General features: G+C 34.6%; 1 protein-coding gene across 9 annotated transcripts in view; it reads right to left on the bottom strand.

The window, feature by feature from the left end:
- RALYL (RALY RNA binding protein like) overlaps nt 1-15,785 on the bottom strand; it is a 378,947-nt gene that overhangs the window by 290,915 nt on the left and 72,247 nt on the right. The window lies entirely within an intron of this gene.

Raw genomic sequence — 15,785 nt, 5'->3', positions numbered from 1 at the left:
TGACTTTCATTATTTTAGAATTCGATGTCAGCCTTTTTCATCATTATAAAATAATTATGCAGAGAGAAGGAGGCAAAAACAATGCTGGGAATCACATTACAATCTGGATCCTTTTTTTGCATCTTCAGAATAAGAATATGATAAATGCTCTGAATATATAACTTGACTGAAATGCATATGTTACACATAAGTGGGAATGCAACTTTCAAATGTCAGTGCACATCCAGGATGTTTATTTCTGCATAAACAGAATCAGAACATATGGCCAACCAATAACAGTATATCAGCACACACATTTTACTCCTGAGACCACGCCATGCAGAGAATGTGCAATCCTATGCTCCTTCTAGGTATTGATTCCTGTCCTTATTCAGCTCTCTGGGCACAAATAGAATAGCATGCTTCTTAGAGAAACAGCAATATTGTTGATTTGAGTGTCAAACTATTAAGCCTAGAAATACGTATACTCTACTGTGGTTGTGCTCAAAATAGGTAAAATGTTATGTGCTAAGAAAAAAGTTTACTCTTCCCCACAGCTCTTCTAATTTGACTTCCATCCCTTAAGCTACTTAAGAATGGAGTTATGCCTTAAACTTCTTAGAAAAGAGAAAAAAATATGAGTACTGTGTGACGGTGTTCACAGGGGTCCGAGGATGAGGGAAGAGACGAGGATCTGACTCCAAGTCTCAGAAGGCTTGATTTATTATTTTATTATATAGATTATATTAAAATTATACTGAAAGAATAGAAGAAAGGATTTTATCAGAAGGCTAGCTAAGAATAGAATAAGAAGGAATGATAACAAAGGCTTGTGTGTCGGAAAGAGTCCGAGCCAGCTGGGCTGTGTTGGCCATTAATTACAAACATCCAACATGAGACCAATCACAGATCCACCTGTTGCAGTCCACAGTAGCAGATAACCATTGTTTACATTTTGTTCCTGAGGCCTCTCAGCTTCTCCGGAGAAAAAATCCTAAGGAAAGGATTTTTCACAAAATATGTCTGTGACAGTACTGCACATCACCAGCATAGCTTTGAAGGACAAAATTTTATCAGTTAAAACAGTAAAATTTGTCTGAAACATTTAAAATATTTAGTTCTGGAAGAAGCTAGAGAAAAAAAAAAAAAAAAAAAAAACAACAATCCACCCCCCACAACTGATCATTCTAGAAAAATAGTTGTTCACTCACATTCAAAATTAGGCCAGTAGTCTTAAAAATGAGTAATTAGGGTGCATAAAAGATAGTAATGAGCAGAATATGATGTAGATGCAATTAGTATGCTAAGAATGTGAAAGTAAGTAAAATAATATTTCATAATTTTCAGATTCTACTGGAAAGAAAAGAAGCTTGCAAGCAGTCATATAAATTACTACATTTTCAGTAGACTACCTAAAATATAAAACTCATTCTTATGGTATTATATTTATGAGTCTCCCAAACAAAATAAAGAAGAATCGACTCCTAGTTTTTACAGCAATATGTGAGAAAAGCAGGAATGTTAAAAAGACTGTTTAGTTTCTTTATCTGAAAATTCCTTTTCCAACCCTTATTTGTGCCTGTCAGAAATGAGCTCTCTTGGCTGGCAGTTCAATGGATTACTAGTCCATCTGGTTGGAAACACTGAGGAGCAGCTATATTTTTGCAGATAAAACAGGCAGGACTGCAGTGAAGTTAATAGACACAGGCAAAATGACATTGTAAACTTCCATTTTTAAAGAATGGGCTATGAAATTAAGATATAGAAAGTGGAACACAGAAGGAAAAGAAAAAGAATAAATTCTATTTAAATTTTATTTCAGAATGTCTAGTGGAACCCACATATAAATTAGAATACAAAGAAAATCGTTGTCATAGTATTTAAAAGAATATATTTGTGATTAACAATATGCCCGTAAGCAATAACCTAAAACTACTACCTGGTTGTTTCTATGATCCTATTGAAAGATGAGAGCTAATATATCCAGAAAGCTAACATATCCTAATATATCCAGCTGATATATCCAAGTATATTTTTATTTTCATCTGTTTAGTTGTACAGAATTACTGACTAGATTTTGGTGTTATATAGCATGTTGTTATCAGTTTCACTGAATAATGTATCCAGAAGAACAACTTTGTGAGAGTACAATATAGGCATACCAAATAACTTTTAAATATTCTTTAATATTTATATACTTTAATATTCTGTAAATCATCTTTCACTGCTACACTTACAAAATTTGGGATTGTGTATGTTCCTTCCTGATAGGATTCACAATTTTAGGTTCTGGGACAGAAATTTTCTTTCTCTCTGTGCATTGCTGTAATGCTTCTGTCTATAACCATAAGAAATAGAGAAAGAGAGAGGACACTGGGATTTTTTAAATATTTTTCAGAGGAATATTATAAATATTATATAATATTTATGCGATGTATATAATTTTCCTGTAGGGATAAATGTTCAGTTTTACACTTCTTACTAACGTCAACCAAAACATCAGGATCACAGCACTATGCAGGGCTGGGATCACACAGTCATTCTGAACTGAGAGAAAAATTTTCACGTAAATGATTTAAATTTCTAAGATTTTAGCAGCATAGCAGTAGGAAGTTTGAAATTTTCAGAGTTGAAATTTCAATACTTCCTTTTTCCTGTTTTTTATCTTTGTTTCATAAAGAACTAAATGCAAGTAGTACTAAAATCAGTATTTAGTTATTTGTACAGCCAAAACTGTTTGTTTTCCTACAGCAGAGTTCCAAAGAAGTACAAATGTGCCTCATCTGGAGTCTGCCAACCTCCTAAAGTGAAAAAATTCCCAAAGAGTGGAGCACTGCCACAAGACTTAATTTTGTGATGTCTTCTGACAGAATATTTATATTAAAATTTGTAACATAGAGATCTGAAAATTACTGGAATACTTTGGTTTCAGTTTGAATGGATTAATGTCTGAGGTTTACGGTTAAAGTTTGGGGCTGAGCCATAAGCAAAATACATGTTACAAACTCACATCAAGTGACCAATCAAAACATTCATTATATACCCATTTCAAAAAATCATGAGTTTGGAAGGTTAATTTTTTACTTTATTTTAAAAAACACAGTTTCCGGAATTTTATTATAATTGAAGGAATGCTACAGCAGATTCTTGTGTTTCATTAAAACTCATATATTTCACCTTTCAGTCTGCAATGTGCTGTGTAATGTGCTGAGGTCCCGGAAATCAGTGTTTAGAAACAGAATAATTATTGCTACTGCTTATTTAACTGCATTCATTTGAGGAAGAGAGTCAAATATTTATGCTCCTTAAAGCTTGTTAAAATAGAGTTATTGGTACAGAAATTAAAATTGCATTTATAATTTTTGTCTCTCCTGCAGTTATAGCAGAAACTCGTAAAATCTTCATAGCATTGCTATTTGCTTAAAAAACGAGTCTGGGTTCAACAAGCTGAATGCTTGAAGAGATGCTACACTTAGAAATTAATTACCTGCACTTTTCAACTCTTGTAGAGGTTTTCTAAAACTTATGTCCATAGATTTAAGTCAGGTCTTCATGGATGGAACTGTGCCCATAAATCAGAATGTATTTTACAAATGCAATGAGCTTTGGAATTGTGTTTCTATTCCTTGGAAGGAAGCTCTCAACCTTAGGAATTAAATTCTGTGTTGTTGTATTAAAAAAAATTTTCAATGTTGTCCTCACAAATAAGGAAAAGTCTCCAGTGCATTTTTTTGTCCTTAACACCCTTGGGGAGATGTAAAAGGTGGAAATTTCTCTTCAAGGATACTGAGACTAAGAGAATTAAACCAAATTGGGGTTTCCCCCCATTTTAGATGACAGTAAATATTTGTGAATGTATCAAGATTTCAGATTTGCAGCGACGTTGGCTGGTATCTAGCAAGTTTAAAGCAGATGTGCTTTCCATTTAATGGGTCCTACTTTATAAATAAGATCCTGAGAGCTTACATTCACCTGGCTATCATGTTATTATATTGTTGTGGTTTGATTCACAGACCTGGTGGCCTCTGAGATACTATTCTGCTTTCAGCACTATTCAATTCTCTCCCGTGATCTTTCAAGCTTCGGATTTTTTTCCAGCACTTATCTTAGTTATTCCTATCATGGCATTACTTTAAATAAGGAAATTGCCTAAAATAACAAGGAAGACTTCCCAGTCCTATTTTATTATATAGCATTGAACTTTTCCAGAAAGAAAACAAGCATAAAGTTGTATGACTGGGAAATTGAGGTTTTTATTACTTTTTTTCACACAGAGATATATTTGTGGTTTTTCTGGGCTACTTTTTTCTTTTCCAAAAATTATTGATGAAAAATAAATAGATACAACAGAATTACTAGGACTGGGCTTGATGAGCTGAATACCCAAAATTTAGAAAACACAGTTGGAGCATCTATACCTAGAACTTAAATCAGTCAATAACGTTAAGTCCATCAATGCCAAATAAATTATTTTCTCCATATTCTGTAACACATGGCTCCCTTTTTTTTTTCTGTCCAAACATCCTTTAATGAAGAATATTTAAACCAAAGGGATTTTCTGGGTGATAGAATACCGTATGCTCTGCTGTCACCAGCAGCCAGTGATCCTTTCTGTAACAAGTTCAGGCTCCTCATAACTCGTTTGAGGAAATTAATCCAAAACCTAATGGCAATAATTTCCAGGAAACTCCTACCAATGCCTCTCTGAAATGAATATATTTTTATATGTGCCAGCATTGCTGTTAATGATCTTTTCAATTCCTTAATGTATATGCAGAGAACAAGATCAGATTGCTCTTAGGTTAAAATGCCTGAGACTATTCTGCTGTATATTGGCACTGTTTTCAATACCTACGCTATAAACTTGAGTTTCTGGAACTGTCAACATTACAGTACTACCAATTCTTTATCTACATCAGAAATAATGTCTTTATAGAGGTTAACATAATGTTTTCTCTATTTCATATTTGGATAGTTGTAGTAAAATCAGATGCTGATAAAGTTAACTTCTGTGGAATCCTTGGGGACAGGATGTGTCATGTATGGTTACATTCTGAACACAAAAGAAGGCAGAAGATACTTGGATTGAGCTTATGACCTGTGATCAAATGATGAACACAGTTCTTTTAGAACAGGTGTTTTAAAAGAACCTAGAAAAAAAAAAAAAAACCAGAAAAAGGGAAAAAAGAAATTAAAGACCATATAACAGAATATTTGGAGGTTTTGCTACAGAGATTTATCCAAATTCTTTCAAGCCATTGCTAAAGGACATCCAGTTTTTCCTGAGTTCACTGCATTTTTATAGTTCATCTTATTTTTTGTTTCCAGCAAATGAATCCCTCTAACATAATTCTTTTTTCTCATTTATGGTTCTAATAATCACATTGTAAAGAAGTTCAGAAATCTACAGCAATACAGCAAGAAAACTCATCCTTTTTCTAAGAAACCAAAATAGATTCTTCAAAATACCTCAATTTCATTCCATTGCAGTTTGGCACACACAATGAGTTTCAAATCCAGAAGTTAGTTATTTTACCAGTTTCCTACACTGTGACCATACAGAACTCCCAATTTTACTTGATAGAATGAGCATACCTACAAGTGATAATGCTTTTAGCTTTGAACTTAGGAGCAATTCCACCAAATGGTTACCTTTTCAGTATCCACTGGCAGTGTTGACTTATAAATCCCTATTTTATTGACCCATTTCTTCTATTGGGATTTTCCTTACTGTTTTTTCAGGTTCGCCATCAGAAGAAGAAACTCAAAGTCTTAGCCCCCTGATACAGGTAAGGATGTCAAGATGAATTTTACATGCTAGAGTGTGCACATTCCTCCAGTACTCACAATTAAAAAAACATTAAAAACCCCCAAGAAGTATAATGTTGAGACATGAAAGCTCACCCACTGACCTTATGCAGATCTATTCAAAATCATATATGCATCTGACTGGGGTAATTGGGGATGTCTTTGTAATCATCTCTCTAGACTCCAAGGCAATAATATTGCTTATGTGGGTGAATAACATTGAATATTTGAATAATCCCTCTGACTTCCCTCTGAAACTTTTAATGAGGCAACAGCTACTTTCATGTATCATCACAGCTTGTGTTTTCAATAACAATACAGAATTTTTTAAAAATACAGACTTTTTAAAAAAAGTCTTACAGAAGAGGAAATCCTAGTCATTCAATAAAGTGTTCTGGAATTTTTTAATAGGTACTAGGTCTACTTTTTAAAATGTAAAATTTATTTCCTGCTCCTTTAAATAAAAATGCTAATTTTTCATTATTATTTGGATTATTTTTTCTACTTCTTTTTAACCAAAGTATTTCTAGATATTCTATTGATATGTACCCATAAATTTGTTTGCACAGCTCTGTAATGCATGGCTAAAGTAGGTCACTAGCAGGTAATGAAACTAAGATTCCCTCTTCTCTTCACAGGTAAATGTATCCATTATGCACTGTTCTCAGTAATGTATCACGTGATCATCAAAAAAACCTGAGAACTGTCAATTTGATGAAGTGCAACTCACATCTCATTAATGTTGAGCACAGAAGCAATATTCCGCATCAAAAATGACTGCTAAAATATTTGCAATTACCAGCTGTTCAGAATCCATTTTATATAGATAAAAAACATGTCAAATTTAATTTATTACATGTGTTCTTCTGTCATATTTCTTTTTCTTGCAAAGTAGTGAAAAGTTATCAAAATCCTCTCACTCTTTTCCCAGACTGGTACCGTATAGACAAAAGGGAATGACATAAATGATATGTATCCAGGTGTAATAGTTACATAGACAGATAATCTTCAGAAAGGTTCTTCACTTCAAAAGTTGTATGGATTATTTTATCCTAAAGCATTCATCTTTCCTGAAAGGATGGTCAAAATTGTATTTGTTCTGTTTGGATACTGCTGCTAGGGGTAAAATGAATAAATGGCATCTCAGTATATATTAATTGCTAGCTTTTAGGAAAAAAAATTATTCAAGATTACAGATTTCAAGTCTGGAGAAGACATAAAACACACACTTATTTGAGAATATGGGGCATTATGGGGCCTGCTTGGATCTTCAGTGAAGTTGTGGAGAGAACTTGGTTGCTTGTCTTGAACAGGTCACAGAAGTGAGAACTTAAAGCATTCTTAAGACAAAAACTATTTGTTAAAAAAAACCCAATTATTTAATATTTGGATAATGAGTACCTTTATTACACATGAATAACTTCTAGGGGTCTGGTAATGACTTAAGTTGGAAATCAGAGGCCAAGTGTGAGAAGACAGCAATAAATTTATACCAGCACACACAAGGTCCTCCTTTAGACTGATGTTTGGGGAAGGTAAATGGAGCTGATTATTCTGGTTTATTCTGTGCCTATGAAGCTGCAGCTGGAGTACTGTGGCCAAGCTGCAGTTCTCCAGTACATACTAAAGCAATCAAACTGGAACAAGCCAGGTGGAGAGCTACAAGGATGGTTTGAGTATATATAAGAGGCTGAAGAAGCGGGTTTTTTCAGCCTGAAGAGATCTTTGTAATCTTGTGTCTTTGAAACAGATTCTGCCAAGGATACTCAGACCCCCTGCACTTATGCATCTAAAGGCATCTATGCCACAGCGGTCTAGCTCAGATGACACTGCCTGTAAAGGATAAAGAAAACTCATCTGATTTTGGGAATGTGTGTTTCAATAATTTTAAGCAAACAGCCTTAGAAAGCAAAATTTAACACTACTTTTTTTTTTTTGGGGGGGGGGTGGTGTGGGTCAATTTTATTTGAGCTGAGACTGAATTAACAAAAATTCTAAATCAAAACCTATTTTTTTCCAGCCAATTCACATGAAAGCTCTTTTATTATTTTTCCCTTTCTGACAAATGGGAATACAAAGAAAAAACCTACTGCCCAAGAAACTGCAAGGCTGTTAATAAATCTCTTTTATTTGTTAGTATACTTGGCTATTATTTCCAAAATCCATTTTCTTTTTCTTTTCCATCAATAAGGCTTTTTGTTCCAGACTGAGAGCTCACAAGAGGAGAAAACATCAGCTTTCATGACTACCCAGTAGAGATATTTACTTTTTCCAGGTTTCCAAGTAAAGGTTGAAACACTTTATTGATCAAATTTATAGAGGATCCTCTAGCTATTCTCAATATAGCCTTCTTTGTTACTGATTCCTAGCAGAGAGGTTATAGCTTATTTTTTATTTCATAAAACAAGACATGCATAAAAGAGGATTCCCCACCATCCTGCCATTTTAAAGCAATTCTGGTGGCATTTGGAAATTTAGTCCTTTGCTAGTTATTTTTTTGAATAATAGGAAGAAGACTGGAGAAACTAAACCAAATATCAGCTCTGTAGGTCTCCAGATTTTTGCAAGCTAATTTGATAGAGGCCTGCTTGAAATAAAAAAAATAAATTAAAAAAAAAGAAAAAGAATGAACTCACTTATTTTTAAAATGTCTCCACTTGGCTATAATCTAGACTTCAAAAAATGTTTAGTGTTTTCTCTTTGTTTTAGGCCTGATTGCAGTCTAAATCTGGTGTATGTCTACAAATATCCCAGTACTATCACTTGTGACTTCAGACTATATTTTATAGCTAATATAAAAACCTCTCCTGTGGTTCAGCATTCATATTTCACCATGAGGATTTCTCTTTCTTTAGCTATTCACAATGTTGCAATAAGATGTTTCTCTCCTACAATCTGATGTTTCTCTACAACTGACTGTCCTTTGAGCTTTGATTGTCATTATCTCATTATTATTAACAGTGGCTGTATGATTTTAACGTGGGGAAAACTTTTTGACCTAGAAATGTAAATTTAAATATGTTAACATTAAATTTAAGTAATAAAAAACAAACCTGAAATCCCTACACCCTAAAAGAAAACAAACCCCCAAAACTGCAATAATATCCTTCCCTTTTGTCAATAAACCATTAAAATATGATGTGTGGTCATAGCAAGTATACCAAAAGAAAGTATATCATTCTGTGAGGTGTTTGAATGTCTCTGAATTCAGCTTTTTGTTGGTCATTACATTGTGTTATTGGTCTCCTTAGGCACATAGCAATGTTAGTGCCTTCCCTGGATAATTAAACATTTTTTAAAATGAAGAATGACAAATGATGAACAATAGATAGAAAACGTGGTTGCTCCCTCTAATGCAGGTGTTTGCATGTGCATAAAGTCGCTAATTCAAGCAGACCTTCCCAAGAAGCATCTGCAAGGCAAGTCACACTCACAGGGATTCTCATAACTACTGTGCACATTGGTGGGTATCCATTCAGCTGGCATTTTCAATTGTAGCAGTTGCTTACAAACACTGTGATACCAACATCTCATACAATATCAGATTGAAAGCTGTTTTGTTTGGCTCAGATGTATATACAAAATTACCTTCCTGTTATTTCCATTCTTGTAAGAAACCATACCTGGGCACAGTCTACCTTGAATGAAGAAAGAAATACTTAAATATTCTTTTCTCTGCTCCTGATAATGGAATGTCTAGTCTTTTTTTTTTTTTTTTTAAGTAGTCGAAGAAAATCCTCAGCATTCTATATATCATAATTTATTTCCTAACCACAATGAATTATTGCTCCATTTACCAGTTCCTTAATCAACACTTAGCAGTCAGGGCAGATGTGGTTCATAAGCCATATTAATTTCTGATTGCTTACTTTTTCTGGATGGGATGTGAGCATACTGTAAGCACCTTTTATTGGGTCTCCTTCCCTGCACTGTATCTGGGTTTTCTTCCTCTGAAATTTAAGGATATGAGCTCAGTACAAATATGGGTCCAACAGCCTATGCAAACTAGATGCCTACATAATAGCATTTATGTGTTCAAATATCACCACATAGTTACACATTTCAATGTGTAACTAAAGAATGAAGATTCTTTGAGAAAATGTCCACAGTCTTGACATTCTTTTATTTTAGATGCCAATCAGTTGCTTTATATGTCAGGATGTGCCTTTCTTTTCCCCCACGTGCTTCTAAACATAAACTCTCCGTATCACTCATGAATTAGATCATTCCAGAAGTATGGAGTGTGTTCTTATCCTCTGGACCTCCCATTTCCAGAGAGATAACTGTGGTGGGTCACAACCATAATATTTAAGTAGAAGGATAGGCAGTTTTTTAATGGAAGTAAAACCTGTCTGGAATTTGACAAGTTTTAGTGTTCTCTGTACAGGTATTCCTCACATGAAAGATTATCTAGCTCTTAATTCCTCTGGTCTGATGGAATAAATATACTAGGAAAAAAAAAATATTCTTTCTATTCAAGATGTCTGGTTTAATTGGTTTTGTTGCAGCTAGATTTCTGCTTATGTAAAATGTACTTTACAGCCCCCACTACCCTGCCCCCTCTTTATGACTAATAAACACAATATGCTAAAATTCTATTCCTAATATACTCTGCATATTGAAAATAACATTCAGAAAAATAGAGCCTCCAGGAGAAGATTATTCAAGGTCTCCAAATCAGAAAATCACACTGCATTTTCAGTAGCTGTCAGTCTTTAAAGTGAAAATAAGCAAGAAAAGCCAAACTTCAAGAAAAATCCTGGGTCATGGAGACTCTTAGTAAATATTTTATAAAAGTTGTTACTGTCTAGACAGAAATCTGATGTAAGGGTTGCATACCATTAGCCAAAAATAATAATCAATATGACAATTTTGGCACAGAAGCATAAACTTGACTGCAACAATATCAATAACAGCATGAATCATCATGTCCTACTATGCTAATTATTCTTCTAACTTTAACCATTAGCACCTGTATAAAATATAAATTAAGAATATATCCTTTACAGCTGGCATTAGCAGCTAAGTGCCAACAACTAATTATCAACCTTTCCTGAAAGTACTAGATGTTTTATTAATGCACTGGATTGGAAGATTACATGAGTAGACAAAAATTCATTCTCTTTTTAAAATCTCATTTCATAATTTTAAATTGCATAAGTTCTTAATAATCAGCTGCCATATATTTATATACTTTAAGCAGCTTACATGAGGAGGTTGCTATATATTGAGCCCAGTGTCTGCTATCTATTTTACTCCCTGTGTTCTTCAGTTCATTGTCAGCATCAGATATTTCAATAAAAGTAGAAAACTTTTCAAACAGCCTTCTCCAGATGCCCCAAAAACACCACTGGTAGGGTGGAGGTACATGCAGACAGAAAAGTAATTTATAGCAATATGTGTTCCTCACTCTATAGTTGATATAAAATGTTCTATGAAAAAAAAAGGCTTTGGAAATTCTATGTAATATAAAACTTGTACTGGTGATGTATGGTGTATTCTCTTAGCTGCTGAAAGAGGTCACATAATCTTATCATGTTTTTACTTTGAATATCTTACCATTCAAAATTTGAAAAAGTTTTGCTTCTGTTTTTTCCTGGAATTTAGCCTGAATTCAGTGTATGCAAGAAAAAAATATTTTATACATTATCATAAACATTATCACAAATGTCTAAAAATAATCATTTACTTTGTTAAAAAAATATATGTATGGTGTGAGGCAGTTCTCTTACTCTGAAGTAAAGTTTTCCTCACAGACATTATTTTTTTTCAATTAATTTAAGTTTACCTTTAAAAGTTACCTGTTTTCCCCTACTTAAAGAACACTATGTTTGCCCTATAACTATTCATACTCTCCTTTCCAGAGACCTACCATGTTGTACAAGTGGCTGAGCTGAAAAAGAACAGAAGGTCTGCTGTAAGAAGCAGATGATTAAATATTTGGAGAAATATAAGTATGCAGCACTGCAGCAAAAAAATTAACCAGCAGTTATGCTGACCCACAAACTGCATATTGGCCCAAAAATAGCAACATGCTATTGTTTCAAGATGAGCCAATGGCACTCTGGCAAGTTTAAAGAAATATTTAATAAGGAACAGGGAACATTCTCCTAGACATTGGGGAAGCTTCATCCAGGAGATGGGTCTTGGACAAATCTAAGACCAAAGAGAAACTGGAAGGATCTAAGAGGTTAATACTAACCACAGGTGTATGAAACTATCAGAAGATTATAAAGATTATAAAAGATTATAAAACATGATCTGAGAAGAAAAATTGAAGAAACTGGAAAAGTCAACTGTGAAGGAGATTAAGTGGTGACAGGAAAGCAGTCTTCCAGCCTGTAAAACTTTACTATCACTTCAAAATACTGATCAATTCTCCATTATGTCCTTTAGGCATAGTTCAAGAAGATTACTAATTTGCAAAAGTATAAGATATCTGGAGAGGCCTTCTGTCCATAAAGATAATAAAATGCTGCATCAAAATAACACTTCTCATTTTTTAATATTTATATAAATCTGTCCTGGATGACAAAGACACACTTGATTTGACTTTTTAAGTAAGGGAAATTAAAACAAGAAGTATTTAAAAAAAAAAAGTCCATGCAAAATTTGTGGATGAGGACATGCTTCTGAACCCCAGAAAATGCACAGGATCCACAGCTGATGGAATGTTGAGCATTTATGTGATGAAATACACAAGCAATAATATTGGCACTAGAAATTTTTGTCAGAATTATTGTGTTGAGACAGGCTGACAAAGAGTGTTGCTACGGAGTAGTTAATTCAATATATTGGAGTGGAATAAATGTCTACATCTTTATCTCTATAAATATCTGTATCTATAGCTTTGTTCCAAATCACCAAAATATACCTGTTTGTCTCATTTGCTATGAAAAGATCCCTAAATAAACATGTTAATTTTTGTGATAAGCATATACACAAAAAATTATAACGTGCAGTCTTTTTTGTATATATAGTTAAACTCAAGGGTGTCCAACAAATTCTTGAAGCTCTTGAAGTAAATAAAATCCTAATACTATAAAGACATTATCTTTCAAGTACTTATTTGCAAAGAGTAACCTTCTTCCATACCTGCAATTATCTTGCTCTAAATTGATTGTTGTTGACATACGTAATTAATGCTTAAAAAAGGAGAAACCATGCACTAAGACAGGCAGCCATTATTTGAAGTGTAATTTCTGCCAGATTAATGTTGCTGTAATGAATGTTCATTGTGTATTTAAACTGCATGACAACTAGAATAAGGGCCCTTGAAAAGCTTCAGGTTTTCAAGGGTTCAGTGGAAAAAAAATTATTTATTTCTAATAAAATAATTTATTAGATTTTTATTAGATTAGATTTCATTTATTTCTAATAAAAATTATTTATCTCTAATAAAAATCAGTAGAAAAAATTATTTATTTCTAATAAAAATCAGGGTAAAACCCACTAGTTTTAGTTCACATCTAAGGATTAATTGGGCCCCGTACATCTACATGTCTTTTTACAACACATTCTTCCCTGTTTGTTTACACTGAGCTGTACCAGGTCATGACCTATGTCTACTAAAGTTGATATTAAGCCCCTCAAGATTTGAACCCCTCAATACTTTAAACTTTGCAATTTGTTTTTAGCTGTTCATTAGTAGCTCTAGCTGGACAGTTATGATTAAGCAATTGCATCATTAATGCTGCATGCTTGGCTAATCTTTTGCTTCAAGGAAAAGTGAAGGCAATCCCAAGAAGAATGGGCTGCCTGGACAAGAGCCACCGGGAGTGAGGTCAGCAGAACTGAGCAGAAACTGGGGGAAAGATAATGCCAGCAGTAGGAGGATGGCACTCATTGACCACCTACTCAAAACAGACCCCAGACTCAAATGAAGGGAAGAACTGCACATTCATGCTAATTACAATGCGGAGCAGGAGACACAACCAGCAAATGAGGGCTGAAAACTAATTGATTAACAAGTTACGTAAGCTGTAACTAATGAAAGATTGTGCTTTTTTTGTTACAATGTATAAATGGTGTAAGGTTTTGATAATCAGGGAGCCAGTCTTTTGTGGGTTACCACTGAGCTCCCTATTTCACACAGAGAAGAATAAAAGTTAGAAGTACCTTTTCTTGGTGTGTGAATTGGCCCTGTGCAATGTTTACGACAACAAAATCAGTGAAAGAATTTTTTTACTGAGCAGGATTTAGACTCACACTCCTAGTACACTCTTGCTGGATGCATAGAAAATTATGGTGTTCTTCATTATCTGATTTTTGCTCATTTTCATATACTACCTCTTATTTCCAAGGCACCTTTATTTTTTTTTTTTGCATGGGATTCTGAGAAGTTCAAAAAGATTCTTTAAACATACAACCAGTTCATTCATACCTCCTTTCTTTTGTGCTTCAAAATATAATAATAACAATAATAATAATAGAAAGAACTAACAAAGAAATAATTTTAAAGAGAAATTGATTTCTCTTTAAAACTCTGTACATGCAATAGAACTGCCAGCTACCAAGAGAAAAAGCAAAAATCCCTTCATACTTTTAAAGGAGGAAAGAAAACTAATGAAAAGGATAAACACGTTGAATTGATATTTGATAAATACTTTTGGCTATAGGCCTCAAACACTATTACAAAAAGAATTGGTTTAATGAAAATTGTTTCAGATCCTTGGTACAATATAGTAAATAAAAGTGGCATCTATTGCTAGCATCTACCCCCTCTGCCCATGGGCACAGGGGTTTTGTTCAAGCTCACGCCTGCAAATGAAGAGCTGCCTTGAGTTAAGCTGTAGGTGTCCCTGAGCTCAGACCTGCCTCCTGATGTCCTGGTTTGTGGGGTTCCTGGATAGACCTTGCACCTACATTGTAAGTTGTCTTTTCTCCCTTTCTGAGGGTTTCCTTGGGCTCACCTTGGACATGGCTCATCACTCCATCTTGTCTGGGACAGTCCATGGATCCTGTCCCTTACCAGTCTGCCCAGGTGCATCATGAGGGAGAGCACTGCCCTGCCCATGCCACACCTACTCTTATTTCCCTGCTCTTTCTGCCTCATGGATCACCTGGCCTCTTGGGGTTCCCTGGCACGCACACTGTAAGCACCTTTCAAAACTGTAAAGATCAGATTAATATTGCTTGCACTCAATGTCACACACACAATATCACCTTGCACTCATGTTTGTACTTCAGCACAAATTCTGCTGTGTAACTCAGCTGCTTGTAAAATCCACAGAACGATGTGGCTTTAAAAGAGAGCAAATTTTCAGATGTGAGTAGAATGGAAGCAAGATGGAATAGCTGCTGCATGATGATTGTGGTGCAGCAATTCCAAGCAAGTACTCACTGAAATATTTCAGTACCTAGAAGCTGCACAGCTCATAGCTGGTTTATGACAACATGGAGTTAGAGCTCCAACCACAGAATTTTTGTGGTTGGAAGGGACATCTTGATATCATCCTCCTGCTCACACAGGGTCAGCTAGATAATTTGCCCAGGTCCGTGTCCAGATGGCTTTCAAATATTTCCAAGGAAACACCATAGCCTTTCTGGACAAACTGACAGTGTTTAAGCACCTTCCCAGTAAAAAAGTTTTATTTCTTGTGTTCAGATGGAATCCCTCATTTCTCAGCTTGTGCCCATTGCTCTTGTCTTGTCTCTCAGAAGAGTCTGACATGACTGGAGCATGCCCTCTGTAATACAGATAGTATGAATGAGAGGATTTCTTTGAAAGAATCCCAGACAGAAGTGCCTCCAGCACGGCAGGTGTGCATTTTCATAAGCAGAGATGTTCATAAGCAGAAAGAAACATTCTTTAACTTTACACTGAATGTTCCTATGTTCCTGCTTGCAGAAAACAAAACAACCCCCCCAAAAAAAACCCCCAACCATCCAACCCAAACCAAACCAAATCAGACCAAACCAAAAAAACCCCAAACCAAACCCCAAACTCCTCAAACTCTAACATACTCTCAAGAAGCTCGATGTTATTCAACTCCACA

Source organism: Zonotrichia albicollis, chromosome 1 (genome assembly GCF_047830755.1).
Source record: "Zonotrichia albicollis isolate bZonAlb1 chromosome 1, bZonAlb1.hap1, whole genome shotgun sequence".
In the NCBI taxonomy this organism is placed as follows: domain Eukaryota; kingdom Metazoa; phylum Chordata; class Aves; order Passeriformes; family Passerellidae; genus Zonotrichia; species Zonotrichia albicollis.
This window is presented reverse-complemented; position numbering and strand designations above follow the sequence as displayed.